The following is a 17,237-nucleotide window of genomic DNA, read 5'->3' on the forward strand; positions in this document are numbered from 1 at the left end:
CCTGTCCTGTTTGATAAGGGTACAGTACTGCTCCCACATAATAGGCTATCATGAATTTGAATCCAAGTTCCAGTTCCCATGTAAGAAATTCACAACAGTGCTTTGCATACAATTGTAAGTGGTTCAAGTGGTCAGGGAGCTGTGGGGGGTCAGCTGCTCCCTTRGGGACAGGGATCTGAGCACAACTTAGCCAGCAAGGCAGGTGCCTCACCAGTCAGGGCCCAGTCCTATAGTACCCAAGCAAGGCGAGCAGGGGAGGCCTTGAGATGGTAGCCAGGTTCAGCCAGGAGTCCAGATTATCAGGCAAGTTCATGGTGATGAGACTGGTCTGAGGTCAAGTTGGGAAGTCAATCTGCAGGTCAGGATCAGGTTCAGCAGTGGTAACCATGGCCAGACACAGTCCAGTGATCACTGGACAGGTCCATAGTGACAGGACAGGTCCAAAGTCAAGCCAGCAAGTCAGTCTGCAGGCGCAGCTGGAGACCAACGCTCATACAACATAGCTCAGACGGAGACTGAAGGCCTAGGCCTGAACTTAAATGGGATCTCCTGGGCCCGTGGGCAAAGGGTGTGGGTGGAAGCCCTAGGTGAGGCTGATGGGGCCATTAAGTGCCATCAGGGCCCTTAAACCAGGCAAGGGAAACTTTGTAAAGTTTTGTAACCTTTTATAGCTTCCTAATAAGAGTTAATTTTCTGAATGAGGATCACTAGAAAGAACTCCTATGCCAGAGGATACAGTACTTGCTTTAATCTTGTAACACATCATTGTCATGCATGCACTGGGATAGGTGGGGAGAATTAAAAATATGGGAGGGAATCCTAAAAGTACAGTTTAACAATTTCCTTTCATTTTGAGTTTTGGGGTGAAAATTCTATGATTTTAAATTTAAAGTTCAGTGGCATGTTTACTAATTTTTAAATTTTTAATTAAAACTTGAGCAGTGGACAATATGTCTCTTCAAGTCTACACATAATTTATTTTTCTAGCTAGTTCTGTACTGATATAATCTAAAACATTGTTAGAAGCATCCAAAATAAACTTTAATTTTAAAACTCTCCTACTACTATTTTATTTGATAAAGGCTAAAATAAAAGTGTATATTAAGCTCTGATTCAGTGTTTCTTGCAGGAATTCTGCTGCATGCCAGAAACAAAAGCCAGTATTTACCATGGAGCTCTGTGTGCCCAAACCTTCAGCAGGGTCATGTGACATGAGTGGAAGCTTAAATTAAGCATTACATCATCAGAACTATCTGTCGTTGGCTCATTTATCCTGAGGCCACATGACCATTTCTAGCAGCTTCTGAGAGCTCCCTTTTCCAAATTAACCTTTTATAGCTTCCTAATAAGAGTAAATTTCTGCTCTTACCTGTTCTAACTCTTGGAGCTTCAGCAATGTAATAAAGTGTCTCCAGCTGACACAAAGCTTTTACGTTATATGAATAGAGAATATCTTTTATTTTTAACACAATAAAGCAAGAGGTTTGAGGGGTTTTTTCCTTTTCTTAGAAACTAGTGAAAGAAGATAGGGATGATCTTTGACAATCATAATGAGATCTGGAAGAATAATTTCTGTCCCACAAGTAAAAATGTTCTTAATTCACTTTGTTCTTATTTTTCCATTGGCAACTGCAGACCAACATTTCCTGGTCAATTTTTCTCTCATTTTCAAAAAGCAATGAGGACATTTTCATATTATACAGTCATGTCTTTTCTATATTACACTCCACTGGTAAAAAGTAATGAGTTACAGACAGTTGTATTTTTCTATATACATAAAGCAGCTATGTTTTAGGTAGGGGAAACTTTACAAGGCTGATTTCCCTTTCTCAGGATGTGGAACAGTTGTATTTGGAGAAGCCCATGCATATTTGGTCGCAACACAAGGACTAGAGAGATTAGAGAGCTGGCCAGGGACTTAGGTACAGTTCCGTTCTTCATAGGTGACTTTGGATAAGCTATATGGCTACTCTCTGTATCAGCCAAAGATACCTAGCCCAACACAAAACCTGTGTTCCATAAAATCCTGGCAGGGCATATGCTTATGAATGCAGCCTAGTGCTAGCCATACCGTCTCCCAGGCCCAAAACATTGGAGGGGGTAGCCCTCACGCAAACAACAGGCATGGAACTTAATTCCCAGGTTTATAAAGGTTCAGAGATCTGTTCATAGGTGTTAACCTTTTCATGAACAATCTTTTTGATAGCATGAAAGAAAATGTGTTTATATTTCTATATCTAACAATTTTCTAAGGAAAATTTGAAGATTGGCTTAGTCCAGACTAAAAGTTCTTATGTGTAGTACCCTACACTAAAATAATGATTTAAAAAATAGAAGAGAATTGGAAATTGATGAGACCAGATTGGTATGTGGTAAATGAAACTTAATTGGAGTGCAAAATAATAAGAGCATATATTACTTCACTCTCACCATTTCTGTGAAAGAAACTTCAGAGGAGGCACATCATAGTGGTAGAGATAAGTAATGGTGAAATTTCAAGTTGCACTAAATTTAGTGAACTGCAGGCAGCTATCAGTAAATGTGGTCCTACTCTCCYGCTGTCCTTACAAATATATTTGGTGATTGGCCACATGATGAATTGCTACCGTTCTGATCTGTAGGGAAAAATTGGAGCAGGGGGAGTTGGTGGGTTAGCAGAGTTAGGAACCTGAACTAGCCTCTTCTGCAGCTTTTTTATTGCTAGGTCTGATACTGGGGAAGCCGCTGGAGCATGTGACCAGGGACAGACCTTTCCAGTGGCAGCCTGTAGTTATACCCAGCTAGATGTAGTGGTAAAACATGTCCTGAAAGGAGTGACCTTCTCAGCATGGTGGCTGCACCTCTCCTCTCCTGAAACCTACCCCAATTCAGTGAGGCTTCTTTGTATTTTCTTATATTCTGTCATGGCTGCATTTAGTTGTGGAGATGGGAACAATAGTTTTACTGTCGCCACTGAATATGGCAAAGCTTGAACRCTATGTAGAATGCAAGACATGGGCTCCTGCTGTCTTTCCTTTCCTGAAGTCCTTTCTTCTTCCCTCACTTCATTCCTAGTCTTTTCTCTTGCTTTTTTTTAATAGTCAGCTCAGACCATCCCTTTCTCAATGCCGCTGGTCAGTGAGACAGCTGAAGACAAATTAAAACTCCTGCTGCTGATCAAAGTCTGCCAGGTTTGGAATTGAGTAATAAGATTGTGTGCTGTGATTATTTCTCTGCCCACCAGCTTGCAAATGAAAGTTGTGAGTCAAAATGTATTTTCTACTGTTACTAAAATTTTCAGCCTTTGTTTCTGTTTGTGCTAGGGAAGTAGTCTTGGACAAGATCAGCAAGAGCTCCAGACTACTTCAACTCATTTTGTCTCTTCCCCAAACAGTTGAATTTACACTCTCTCTGACATTATCTAAAAGACCACAAGACAAGATTTTCTTCTGTCAAAATAGCTACTAATAGGAAGRGAACTTCAAAAATAAGGACTTTATTTAAAATGTTACAGTTTGGTTTTTCTCAGTATCTTGAAACTTCTGCACAACTCTGCACTGTAAATTCTTTAAAGTTAATACAACAGTTGCCTAACAGAAGATGAAGAGCATAACTCCAACTGATGAATGTAGTTCAGATCAAGTGTGCTGATTTTGAGAAAAAGATAGAATGTAATGTGAATTAGCCAGTTCCACTAGAGGGCACAGCCGTGTGTAGAAAAACAAAATAGACATGCTGGTATTCATTTCTCTAGGAGTACATTTATCTTGAATCAGCAAAATATTACTGGTATCGTATTAAGTGCAATTCATGGATTATCTCATCTCATCTTAAAAAATCTCCTGTTGGTTTGAATGGCATCAGGCTCAATGTGTAGTAGCCACCTCATAAATGACATAGTCACAGTATTGCTTACATAAGCTCCTTTCTCCTGCTTAAGCAGAATGGGAATATCTGTGTTACAGTGTTTCTCTTGTATTTTTATGGACAGTGGCAGTGACCTTCCTCTAGAACTCTTAAAATTCCATGGATTTCAGAAAAAAAGCAGAGGCAAGAGCCTCGTGTCCCTGCATCCTAGCAGAATACTAGGTTATGCTGTTTCCAGTGATTTGTTTGTATTCCCACAGTCACTACAGATGAAGTGATCTGAGGGGATACAGTTAGTAACAGTTAATTTCAAATGAAGCCATGCTGGTGGGTCTTTGGGAGGAGGACCTGATGCTCTTACAGAGAGCAGTTGTCTGTATTGGGCAGATTTTGCCTCTTAACTGGACAACACATTTGCGTAGACTACATAGCTTGTATCTTGACACTTGATCTTGGCACTGTTCTCAAGGAAGTTAAAAAGGTGTATTAAGTCTGAATGAATACTGTACACAGCAGTAGTAAGTGCTGAAGCTGTCTGCGTATGCAATTTTTCTTGTTCATGTGTGTAATTTTACTTGAGCAGGCATTACATCATATGATTATATGTTGCCCTAGGCTATAAAGAATATTTGGTTTTGTCAAGAAAAAGTCTTATTTTTTCCTTGTCATTGCAATGCCAAAAAATGCTGGTGTGAGGTGTAACTACAGCTATCCATACAGGTGTGTGTGGGGGGAACCCTTAGCAAAGTTTGTATCTTTTGAAAGTGTTCCAGGAGGGAAATACCTTCTGTTGTTATATATTGAGTCTGCACTAGGCGGCTCTACTGGTTTCTCTGTGCTGGTTTAAGTGAAGCAGCAGAGAAGGAACTATAAAAATGCTGTGAAAGTGCTACAGGTGGATGGGATGTGTCATGAAGCACAAGGGGGTTTAAGTTGAATAAAATGCACATTTCCCCTGTGCTTACTGATCTATTTAAGTTCTTCTGTATTATTTTCAATTTTCTATTAATGTGGCCAAATCCGGCTCCCCTGGATGTCGGAAGCATGGTTTGAGGGAAATAGGATGAGGCCCAGAGTGAGATTCTTGAATGACAAGCATACTATGTGTCAGTTTTATTGATCAGAGGCAATTAGCTCAACCAAACCCAATTAGGACACAGTTTTAGTTTTATACACGCAGACATTAATCGCTCATTATCCAACTGAACTCTAAAGGGAATTACAACAAACTGACAGAATAAAATGGCTGTCCCTTTGCTGTTAATGTAGGATTTTTCTAGATTTGTAGTTGGTATTAAGCTGCTAATTTCACTGACTTCATCTTACATTAAATCAGCTTTTGTTTTTCCTTAACAGGATCTTAATCATCTGTCATTCTGTCCTTTTTGGTGACAAATATCATCCTATGAGTGGATTTAATTGCTTTTTTTTCCCTTTCCATTAACTCCTCCCCTTTGTTTGCTCCTCTTGCTTAAGGGAATTTCTGTTGAACCCTTCTGGCTGACTGCCTAATATTTGACTGATAACTCTGTGCAGTTGTCAACTTCAGACTGTTTCACTGTTTAAGATGAAATTCTTTTTCCACAGTTTATGAGATTGCTGTTTACTAGTCCATTATACATAGATAATAATCCATTTATGCCTTAAGAAGCTTGGAGACAGGGTTTGTTTATCATCATGTTATGTTTTATTTATTGAGCATAATTCAGTTCGAATGAAATGAAATAGTCATAGTAGCTCTTGTACTGTTGCAGAACTTTCTTATCACAGTGCATTTTGTCAATTTAATTTATCTTGTTGTTTACAGTTGTTGTGACAATCCAGGGTTGCTTTAAAAACTACTGCAAAAGTACCTTGTCCTCCTGGAAAGTACTCCCTATTTCAAATTACTAAGTTAACTTCAGGGCGGACCTGAGAATTGCATAGGCAAGTTTTGTTTTAAACTGTTGTCTGCCATTTTTTAAGTAGACTTTTCGTTAGAGAAGTAACTTTCATTGATGGATGTCAAGGTAAATTGCACAGATAAGGAAATATTGTTCAGAGGAAAAACACTGAGGCAGAGGAGCTAAATGCTCGTATTTAGGTGCCTATAGTTAYGGAACTTGCTTCTGAGGTCAGTTAAAGTGGTACATGCCTGTTCTGCCACATCTGAAAGTAAGGGCACCTGAGTGCCAAATTTAAGGCACTACGTTTCGTCATTCTGGCCTGTATGTCTCAGTACACAAAATGGAAAAGCTGTACTGGACCTGTTTGTTGATGGTATACTGCTGTGAGATATAGTGTCAGCTTTTGTAGGAAGTTTTGCGCTTGGAGGAACTTGGGAAAATTTGCACTTTTCAGGAGTGAGAGAGAGTGGGGTTAATCGTGTTCAGACCAAACCTCTGCCACAGAATGCCTGGAAGCTTGAAGAGCCTTCAGCAAAAGGTCTGTAAAACTGAGAAGCAGAAAATACTTTGTCTTTGAGAGATGCATCTAAAACCTTGCCTTACCTCAGTAGCAAAGATACATGCTGATAAACCATTTGTGTCAGAGTGAGGGAAGTAAGTAGCTTGAGAACATTATTTTTGCTCTCACAAAAGCTCTACATGCTGTTCATAACCAGAAAGCTTTCCTAGTAGGTAGTCCTGGGCTTTCAAGTGATTTAAGAATATTGTACAACCTTTCTACTGGGAAAAGACAATAAAAATAAACCTAGACAGAGTGTTTGTCAGGATTCCCATAAGACAAGGAATTTTAATTCTTTCAAAAATTATTTAAGTTATTTCAGTGCCATGTATCAAAYATTGCTTCAAAAATTCATGCATTCAACTTTTAACCCCTCCCAATCTTACATGTATGTCTGCATAGCAATCATATCCATGTCTAGTAGCCAAATATCCACTTGTTTTTGTAGAGCAGATCTTTGCCATTTTTGCAGCAAGCATCCCAACAACTGTGTGACAAACTAAGAGTTTTAGCATGCTTTTGTTGTTTAGATTCATCCTGGACTCCAGTATCTTGGACTACCAGTATGATAAGGAGATACAATAACTATGAGCTGTTATTTAGTCTTCAAACCCAGAAGTTTTTTGTTTCAGTCCAAAAATATGTATTCAAGGTCTAGCTTTAAAAGTCTAACTTAGAATCCTTTGCTCTTCCATCTTTGAATCTGTGTTGGCTTCATAAAATATATTGTTTTTATTTGTTTGAATAGGTATATCCTGCAGCCAGCAGGTGCAACTAAGAMGTTATTTTTACTGAATGAGGCAGTAAACAGATTTAAAAACTGTTGTTTGTAATAGCACTGTCTGTACATGGTGATAATATTAAGGACTTGCTCACATCTGCCTCAATGTTGCAAAGCCACCCTAAATATACACACAATATGTTAAATGGGAAGAAAATACATTTTACGATTTGCTTGGAATACCAGGTTAACTACTCAGCCTATGACCTTTTCTGACCTCATTTGTACTTACGTTTTACTCATTTGTRCAACTTTTGGAAGTTGACTCTATTTCTATTGCCTGTACACTGTAGGCACATATCTTTGAAAGTGGAAGTTGCCCCAGAGTTTATATGGAAGACTGAGCTAAAGCTGTGGTCCTTTGATTGTCACTGTAATGGCATTCTAACTGTGATACCACATTGTGGTATTCTTTTAATCAGACAGTGCTGTGTTCTTTCGCTTCTTCTAAATCATCAGTCTCTATGAGTAGTTCAGTAATTTCAAATTAGCTCAACTGATATTATTCTGGGGATTCTGAAACTGCTTTCTGAATATTGTAGAATGAAGATTTAAATATATATGAGCATACAAAATTTTAATTATTAAGCAATTACTGATGGAATTGTTATATAACTAGAAATCAGATCTTTTCAAAGTTCTCAGCCTTAAATATTCATATTAGTCAAAAAGTTTCTGTCAATATGAGATTCTATGCTTTTTCTATGAAGAGCCTAAATATGTATAAGAAGAAAAGATTGATGTAATGTACATAATATTTTGTGTATGTTGGTGTGTGTGTGTGTGTATTTAAATGAATGTCATGAATTTTTCTAATACTTTCACTTTTATAATGACAGAGGAAAATCTTAGCTATATAATTTAGGCTGGAGACTATTTTTTTCTTCCACAAAGCTTACTGGATTTTAAATAGACCATTCTGTGCCTTTGCAGGATCAGATAGGCTAAAAAACAAATATTGGGAGGAAAAAACCAATCCTGCTTTATTTACTAAAATTTACTATTTATACTGAGTTCATATGACACAAGTTTACATGCATGTATTGATGATGATATCAGTCCATCTATCTACTTTCATTCATTTTTGTGTTTCAAAATGCTTTTCAAAAGTTCTGACTTTACATTACCTTGGTACTACTATAAAGCAGAACAACCTGTTTTTCATTCCATGAACAAATAAAACATAGGCTCTTTTCTCCACAGAAAAATGTATCTTATTGTAGATAAACCATCACTTAAAGAAATTTAGACTAAAAAGCAGGAATCACTTGTGTCATAGTACATATGCATCTTCTGCATAAGAGTCATACATTCCTTTATCCCAGGCAAAATCTACAGCTTTAAGATACCCAAATAAATTGTTCTCTGAACAGAGGAACCAGTGAAGTTTTTTTTAATGAATTGTTCATCTCTCAGTCCCTCCCATCCTTAGTGCTCAAGTACTTCTTGCAGCTCCTTCCCGTGTCTTTTGCCAGTTTGGCTGAGAAAGGGGCAACATAAGCTGTTTCTGAAATGAGTGTGTGCTGATTGCCTGTTCATTATATCCATGCTGATTGGCCTCCTGGCTGAACTGTAACTGGCTTGTCCTTAGTGGTGGCCCTAATTTTGGTCCATCTCAAGCAATCAGTTTTCACAAAACTTGTAGGAACTTATAGGAACTTACTATCTTTGAGAATGGAGTATCTCTCCAAAGTCTGAATCTACTCAGTGGGCTCACAGGTTCATGAAGGGGAGGCCTGACAGCACAGTTGCATAAGTCTCACTTCTTTGGGAAGCTAGGTTCAAAATTATCATCATATTATAATCATGTCTCTGAAAAAAAAAAAAAAAAGAATCTGCAAGTCCAAAGGTAATAAAATTATTGGAACTATTAGATGTTCCAATTAAAATTAGTCAGGGCAGCAGAACTAGTTTTAACTAATCAATTTTATAGTGTCATTAGAGGAAGAACCATTTGCCAAGTTTTGATGCCTGTTGAAGTTAATGAGGTTTATGGAAGTATACATAGTGTAACTGAACAGAATATAGCTTTACTATRTTACTATTATAAACTATAATAAAAAAATAAAAATATAATATATATATTACTACTATAAACTGTAAATAATATAAGCTATTATACTGTCTTTTCCAGAGTAAAGGGAAGATGAATCCAGATGCAGCAAAGTAAAATAGTCAGCTTATAACCACATGTATCTCTCTATGGATTTTAAAAGTTGCATGAGCTTAAAAGCGTAGGTGGTGTATGGTCTCATCCACAGATGTGTAGGCACAGGGCAGATTCTTTCATTGTTCTTAACAAAACTCTTCTCATTAAGGAACACATTCAGGCTTGAAATGTCAAAGCAGTACACCTTTTTTTCTATGCCAGCTTGCACCTACAGTGCCTTGTGTATATAAGATGTTATTATTATTTGTTCATCAACCACTTATGTTAAGTGATTTCAAGGTACTACATTCCACACATTTAAGAAAGAATTCTCCCTATTTGCAATGACCCTGAAGTCCTCCTCATCTCCCCTGGAGCAGGGAAGCCATCTAGCAGAAATTCATCAGCCTGAACAGTCTGACAGGTGAACAAGGTTCCTGCTGAGCAGTTTCAGTGAATAAATGCATTCTTCCATCAGTTATATTCTGTCAAATTGGCATTGATCATTTGAACCTGTTTTCTCAGAAATTTTCCAACCAGCTCTTGTAAACAAGAAAAAGAGTGGAGTTTAATATTAGTATTCCTTTGTTTGTTTTATAGCTGTGCCTTCTTTTAAGAAATGAATGTTATGTTTCCTTCTTTTCATACAACATAGAGCTTGGTTGAGTTCACTCCATTTATGAACTGTTCAACTTATCTGATTTAAGATACAGAATTCACCAACCCTTGAACAAAATTACTTTACCATCTATAAACTGTAGCAGTTATCTATGATATACTGAAGCAGGTTGATAGTGGGAAAATTATGCTTTTTGCTTACCTAAAGAAGACTGCTGTCACCAAAGCAAACCTGAGTTTAAGGCACAATCGCTGTTATGAAAGCTCTTCAAAGAGACATGCAGATTGGAGCTGAAGTAACAGCTGCTTGCTGATTTATGGGAATAAGGTGGTTTAATTGTGTGTTTCTCATTCTTTTCCTTCCTGTAATACTAAAATACTAGTAGTCATAACAGTATGTCAGAATAGATAAGTCTTTATTCTCAGTACTCTATATGGCATAGCAAGGACTCTTTGTAGCTGAAATAAATAGTGAAGGTAATCACTCAGAAATGACATTTAGAGGCTTCCCTGTTCCTGTTTTTCTTTTCTCTGGAAATGCAAGACTTTGTATGATATTCCTTTTCAAAAATGGGACCCAACCACAACCTAGTTCCCAGGTCTACAAATTCATTTCCTCAGCCATTGGAGGTTTAAAACCAACTAATTTGTTACTATATAAGTGATACATTTCCATCCCACAAACTCAAATGTATACTTCTTCAGGCAGTTAAGGGAGGTTATACTACGGCCAGGGGCCCACAGAGAGAAAGGCACAGTCCCATAGCTCTCACTGACTTCGGTGAGAATTGTGATAGCAGAAAAACAGCAGAACAAGACCTGCTTCTCACAGGCCTGATAAACTGTTCTCTGTTCCCCTAGTCCACCTTGCTGTTGGACAATAATCACATTCCTGTTTTTGTACAAGCACTGGGGACTTACATACTTTTAAACATCCCAGCTCATCAGAGATTGCAGGCAAATGCTATGGACTTTCTGGGCAGAGACATACTGTTTGATGCTCCAGTTCAGTGATGGCACCTAACAGGCCAAGTGCTCTAGCCACCCAGGCATCCTGCTGTCCCAGTTAACATCTTGCTTGTCCTGCTTAGCACAAACAAAGCAGTTTAAAAGGAATTTGAGGACAGGTAAGTGGTGATTAACTAAATCTAGACCTTCTAACTAAACTAAACTAACAATTTCAAAAAAGAGTGTGGAAATTTTGAGTGTTTTCTCTCCGTTTCTTTTAGGCACTTGGAAAAAAAGCCAAAATCAGAACTGCTAGTGAGGTACAAACTATAAACACTTTTGTGAAGTAGTTTTGAGAGCTTATATGACACTAGGGCTGTCATGGTTAAACTGAATAAATTAAACACACTGGCTTTAGCTTTCAACATATGTAGCAGTTGTTTAAAGTAGATTGACTACTGGATAATCAATACTTAAACCTGCAGCCTGATATTACTACGCATGTTCACAATGGAAAGATTTCTGAAAAAGGATCCAATTTAGCAAAAAGTTGATGAATATTAGATCAGGCCTGATGTTTAACCACTATAACCTTTTATAACTCCACTGAGGTCAGCATCATTTAGAAAAGTTGAAGATCTGACTGATTGTAGTTAGATGGAGTTTTTGTGCACTAGAAATTCTCAGAAATGGTCTGTACTACTGACATTCTCATTAAATCATGAAATTTAATGATATTAACAATAACAAAGTTGTTAGTTATTGGGGTGAATGAAGAAACATTCTCACTGGCATCCAAAACTAAACAATTCCCTCTTCTTTTGGAAACTGCAATTTGTAATGCCTATTATTTTTTATCAAATTCATCTGTGATAATAAGATTTATATTTATTAAGCAGAAAGGCATAGCGAGATTGACCGATTATAATGCAAGGAGCATATTCAAGTACTTCTAATTCATCCCAAAGGATGAAACTCTCTGATGATGGCACTAGCATGCTTATGGCTGCTAGGTTGCTATTTTTAAACATCTTTATTTTGAAGGAATTGTGTTTATGGGAGATTAAATTATTAGTTTGGAATGCTCAGCAGCTTTTTATTGTAGCTACTGTTTGCTTTCTTTTTGGCATTAATTTTGGCCTCTAGAACTACAAGTACTGAAATCTAGTAACAGATATGCTGTGTTACCTGGAACAAATTCTCTTTTTCTATGGCTGCAATCTGTGGGCCCAATCCTGCAAATCTTCAACAATGCATCTATTCAGATTTGTTTCATTATGATTTATTTGGATAAGAAAGGCATTGCTACAGCTCCTGTTCTAATGTGTGACGGAAGCAAATTTTTCACTTCTCGCTATCCTAGTTTCTGTATATATAGAATTAAGAGAATGGTACAGATCTTCAGCCTCTCTTAGGATTCCTAGAATGTGTCCCAGATGCTTGAGTTGAGGATTGGGATACGGAGCCACATCTTCTACTTTGGATGTTGTCCTCCGTTCTGAACGTAAGTCTAGCTGAGGAGGCTGACAACCTGCTTCTGTCACCCTGCTCCTTAAAGATACCCCTTTCAAATTCTCTTCCTCCCCATTTCTTTAGCAACATGCTAACATTCAAATGCAAATGTAGTATCCGTAGCTTATCTGAGGATTGATCTCTTTCCTATTCAAAGCCCTTCCTAATTTATTCTCTCTTCCCTTCTCTTGCTGTGTGGAAGTCTTTGCATTTTAATGTCAAGGTACTTGTTTCTGGAGTTTTTAAGGGTTGACTGGTGTGATGACGAACTAAAACAGATGTCTATACTTGCTTAGTGAGAGGGGCCAAGTACAATCCACATGAAACTCCACAATCAGTGGACTTTTAAGTGAGAAAATTTTTGAAAAAATGTCAGCCCCAGGTCTGTGAGAGGTTAGTGATAACAAAGCCAGAGAGGAAAGGCTGTATCTCAGGCTCTTGGATCGGAAAGAGCAGAGAACCGGAGTATAATGCACTTTTTCATATTTTATCTGTAACTACCTGATAAAGTTAACAGGAACTGCTCAGATAACTTCAAGAAAGCAGCCTCAAAGAGAGCAAACTTCTGGAATGGGTGGTCAAGAAAAGAAGATGCCTGGGATGTTGCCTCTCTTAGTTCTAAAGGCAGAGTAAAGCGCTCTCCCCTCCCAGGTGTGGTATCAATAAGCTGTTGGTTCCCATGGGCTTAGCAGGGAGATACCAAAGAATGAATTAGTGTAGGACTGGGACGGGTGGGGCAATTGAGAGCAGGGCCCCCCTATGCCAGACATAGTGCAAATGCAGCATAGTAGATTTTTTAGCTAATGAGGTCATGCTCTAAACAAAAAACAAAAACAAAGGATGAGAAGGAAATGCTGTAATTTACAGGCCAAGGTGCAGCTGCAGGTGACGTGACATTTTTACAGTAGAGAGGTGGGATTTTTCAAAGAATCATTCAGGTTGTTATAGGTAAATGTGACAAATCATAACGACCACTCTAATTGGGTTGCATAAATTCCAATTTAATAAAATAATTGAGCAAGTCACAAGTAAGCAAAACAGCGCTGGGCAGCCGAGGAGTCTCCTGCTCCACCAACGGCGCGCGAAATTCCCCCGCTCACAGTCCCCTTATATGCGGCTCTAGTTCCGGGTATACGTGGCACTTCCTGTAACTTCTGCGGTTGCGCCGGCTGTTGCTAGGGGGTCTTCTTCAGCCCTCTGGTGGTCGTGGGKATGAAGGCTGGAGTCTTCCTCGGCGTTGTGAGTGATGACCTTCAGGTCGTGTGCACACATTTCACAATACAGTTGTGCAATACCGCCATGTTAGGTAATCTAAACTAACATTGCAGTTTCGCTAGCTCAGTGGAATCATCTCGGGTGGGGGACATGTCCTCGTTACAGGATGTTGTAGTTTAGCCCGTACTTAGCGCCTAGTAAAATCACTTCCCGAGTTGATGTAACAAATTAGCACATATCACAAGGTGAAATTAACCCAGGAGGAGTCTTAAAAGGGAAGATGAGAAAGTGAAGAGAGAACAGGAGCAGGAGTTGAGGGAGAAAATGAATGCTTGTACAAACCATTTAGCACCATRCAGGAATAACAATATCCAGAGCAAAAACTCGAGTGAAGAAAATGATTTTCAGAAGTCCCTACTGCAGCATCTCCTGAGGATGTTTCTTGTTTGCTTCTGCCAACTGAGCCAGAGCTTGGACAGCTAAGTTTGACAGAGAACAGGATCAGAAAAGAAAAGGTGGCCATGATCCAGAACAAAAGTATGAATACATGCATAAAACAAAAGAAAAGGCTCAATCCCATAACCAGTTAGAGGAATAAGAAGGAAAAYGGTTAAAAATTTATGTCTTGTTTAGGATAAGACTAGCAAGGAAGCTTAATGAGTTACAAGGGTTTTATATTGGTTTTCTATTAGTGCCATACAGAGGGAAAGGCTGCAGTGTGATCTCATCTCTGATTACACACTTGAGAATCCACACAGGGCTAGAATAGAAATTAGGCCTACGAAGGTGGAGCAGTGGAGCTAAGCAATCTGAGGAGGAAAATGGCCGACGACTGCATATCATCCAAAAGCAGCAAAGATGAAGCTTGACAAGAAATGGAAGAAGTAAGGTAGAGAGAAACTGCCCTGGGAAAGGAAAGTAGACTTTTCAAACCGTACACAGAATTCATGAGCTGGAGAAGCATGTAGAATCTGAAACAGCCTGAGCAAAGGATGCGCCAGTAGCAAACAGTTTAACAATAGTATAATCAAGCTGTCATCTAGGTCAGTCCAAGGATAGAGAATAGCAAAGTATTCAGTTCCACATACAATGTACAATATACCATTTTCTTCTCAAGTGTTGTGAAAGGGAATTTAGGTGGTCTTTTTCTAAAAGCTCATGAAAAGGGTGCAGATTTAATCACTTAACAGCTGAAAGAAATAAAATGCCTTTTCCTTGCAGCTAGGGAGTCCTGGACAAAAGACATGAGAAGGTTAGGTAAAGAGTCTAAAGGTTTTGCTAAAGTTATTGTTATTTCCTTATGAAAAGTGTAGAAATAAATGTTGGGAAACTTAGAAAACCAATACTGGATTTGTAGTCTGAGTTGAAGAATCTTTTGAGAAATAGATGTCTGGAAGTAGTGGTTCTTTTTCTGTAGAGAAAGCTTTTGAATAAATGGTAATGAGTTTTGAGTTATACCCCCAACTTGAAGGTTTGATTGGTGGTCCAGGGCCTCAGAAGGGTAACAAAAGCACTTGTGTACAATTAGCCACTGGCAACTTGGCAGAGAACCTGCCAAGTTCCTATTTTTGGAGCTTTGTGGTCCGGACTGAAGACTGCTAACTGAAATGCAGTAAAGAGTAATTGGCAAGTCAAGCTTTTGAAGGTGTTGGAATAGTGCTACCAGTGTAGCTACTGAATTTGTTATCCATCCAAAAACAAGTCACCAACACGACATTTTTGGTGGGAGTCGTTTGGAGCCCATTTGCCAAATACTTTCTATGGAGCTGTGCTCTCTTTTATTCATGTGAGCAATGGTTATTACAGGGTCATGTACTATCTCAGAAGAAAGACTACGTAAGARTACCATGCAAGCTTGTGGTTGGGCCATTCAGGTAAGAGAAGTTATATTCTGTGCCTTATTTAGGGCAAACATTTGAACTGTACTGACTAAATTACCTTTCCTCAGAAAACTTTAATACCTGCATAACTGCTTTTCTCTTTTGTATTACATTAAAAATGAAAAAAAGCAGGTTTTCAAGAGCTGGGGCTAAGAAGTGAATATTAAGGACGAAATATTTGGAGATTGTTCCATAATAAGATTTAAAATCCTATAAATAGGTTTCATCTTTGGACAACCTTAATTTATGTCATCCCCACTTTGTATTTGATGTAATGAAGCAGTCCTTTGCTTTTTTTTAATGTTCAGACAAAAATGAACACAGTTAAACTAATCAGAAGGTCTGAAAAAGAAAGAAAGAAGAAAAGAAAGAACTTCATGTGGGAATTAGAAGACTGTCTAAATGTACACCTAGTTTTCCTTTATACAAGACATCCTGCCTGAACCCGTGAATAAGTATGATTTAAAGACAGTTACAGCAATGTCTTAAAATCTTAGCAATATATTTAGAGTAGTAACCTTTGTAAGGAGTTTTTCAGCTTGAAATTTAGGCATTGCAAAAATGTGTGCAGGTTTGGCTGCTACATTTTCTTCATTTCTCGCTGTGAATACTGACCTTTAGGCTCATATTTTCCAAATAATTTATTTTTCTCTCCCTGCTTTTTTGGAGTTACAGAAAGAAAGTAAAGTAACTACCAAGGGAAAATAGAAAACATGACCATACGCTTAGCACCCTCTATTTCATAAAATAAAATGTCCTAGAAACTCTGAACATTTTCAACGGTGAGCAACTTTACCCCTGTGAATATTCCCTTTTAGAAAGTTCAGTGGGTATGTTTTTACAAGATTAGGCAAGGTGGTGTGGCACATTTTTTTCTTTGATTAGCTTTTTAATATAGAGTTTATTCTCACTCAGTTTTTCAAAAAATTTTCCCATTAACCTGAGGTACCTGAAATGTTTGTGGAGGTATGGATACCATCCATTTGTTTAATCTAGGCTACAAATGTTTTGCTCTACCCTAGATCAGTTGTAAAGACAAAAAGTTTTCAAAGYCTATTGTAAACTGGGTGCTACTTTTAACATCAATAGAAAAAAAAAAGAAAAAGAAGAAAATAGAGCTGAAATGAGTGTGATTAAAATGTTTTAAAATTATAGCTGGATATATTTTAACCTGTGAGAGTGGAATTCAGGACTCTCTTTCTCTTGCAAGATTTTATCGCCTATTACAAATTTCTTTTGAAAACATAATAGGGAGTCAAAGTCCTTAAAATACTTAAGTGTGTGTGATAATTCACTGGATGTGTTAGCTGAAGCACAGAATTTCAAACTGTGTAGGCCCAGTAGGTAAGTGGAAGGCTTACAGAGCAATGGGAGGATTTAGCTGAGCTGAAAATAATTGTTTGGATTTTTCAGCCTTGCAGAGTAGAAGGATTAGTAATATGATATCCTCCTGAATTCTGTTGCAAAGAGGCTGTGACACTAACAGTCAGGAAGAAGAGCTTTAAACAAAGTGCTGAAATAGCAGAATACCTACCGTGCACAGCACAGAGTGAGGCAGAAATACCTGAGCTGGCTCTGAGCAAGCTGCTGTGGTCCCTAGGTGCTAGGCAAAAAGTGTAGCAATACAAGCATGTTCCTAGCGTGGGTTGGCCTGAGTGGAGCTGGGTGCTTACATGGCTGTACTGTATCTAGTTTCAGCACTAAGTTGGTTATCTCTCTCCACCATGGCATTACACTGTGTACATAAATCCTAAGGAGAGTCATTTTTCTATACTGCAATTTCTTTTGGGGGAAGTAGTAAAATTGAGTGCAGTTTGGTTGATTTTTCTTTAAATATTTGCAA

This window comes from Apteryx rowi, unplaced genomic scaffold (assembly GCF_003343035.1).
Source record: "Apteryx rowi isolate R43461 unplaced genomic scaffold, aptRow1 scaffold_366, whole genome shotgun sequence".
Lineage (NCBI taxonomy): Eukaryota > Metazoa > Chordata > Aves > Apterygiformes > Apterygidae > Apteryx > Apteryx rowi.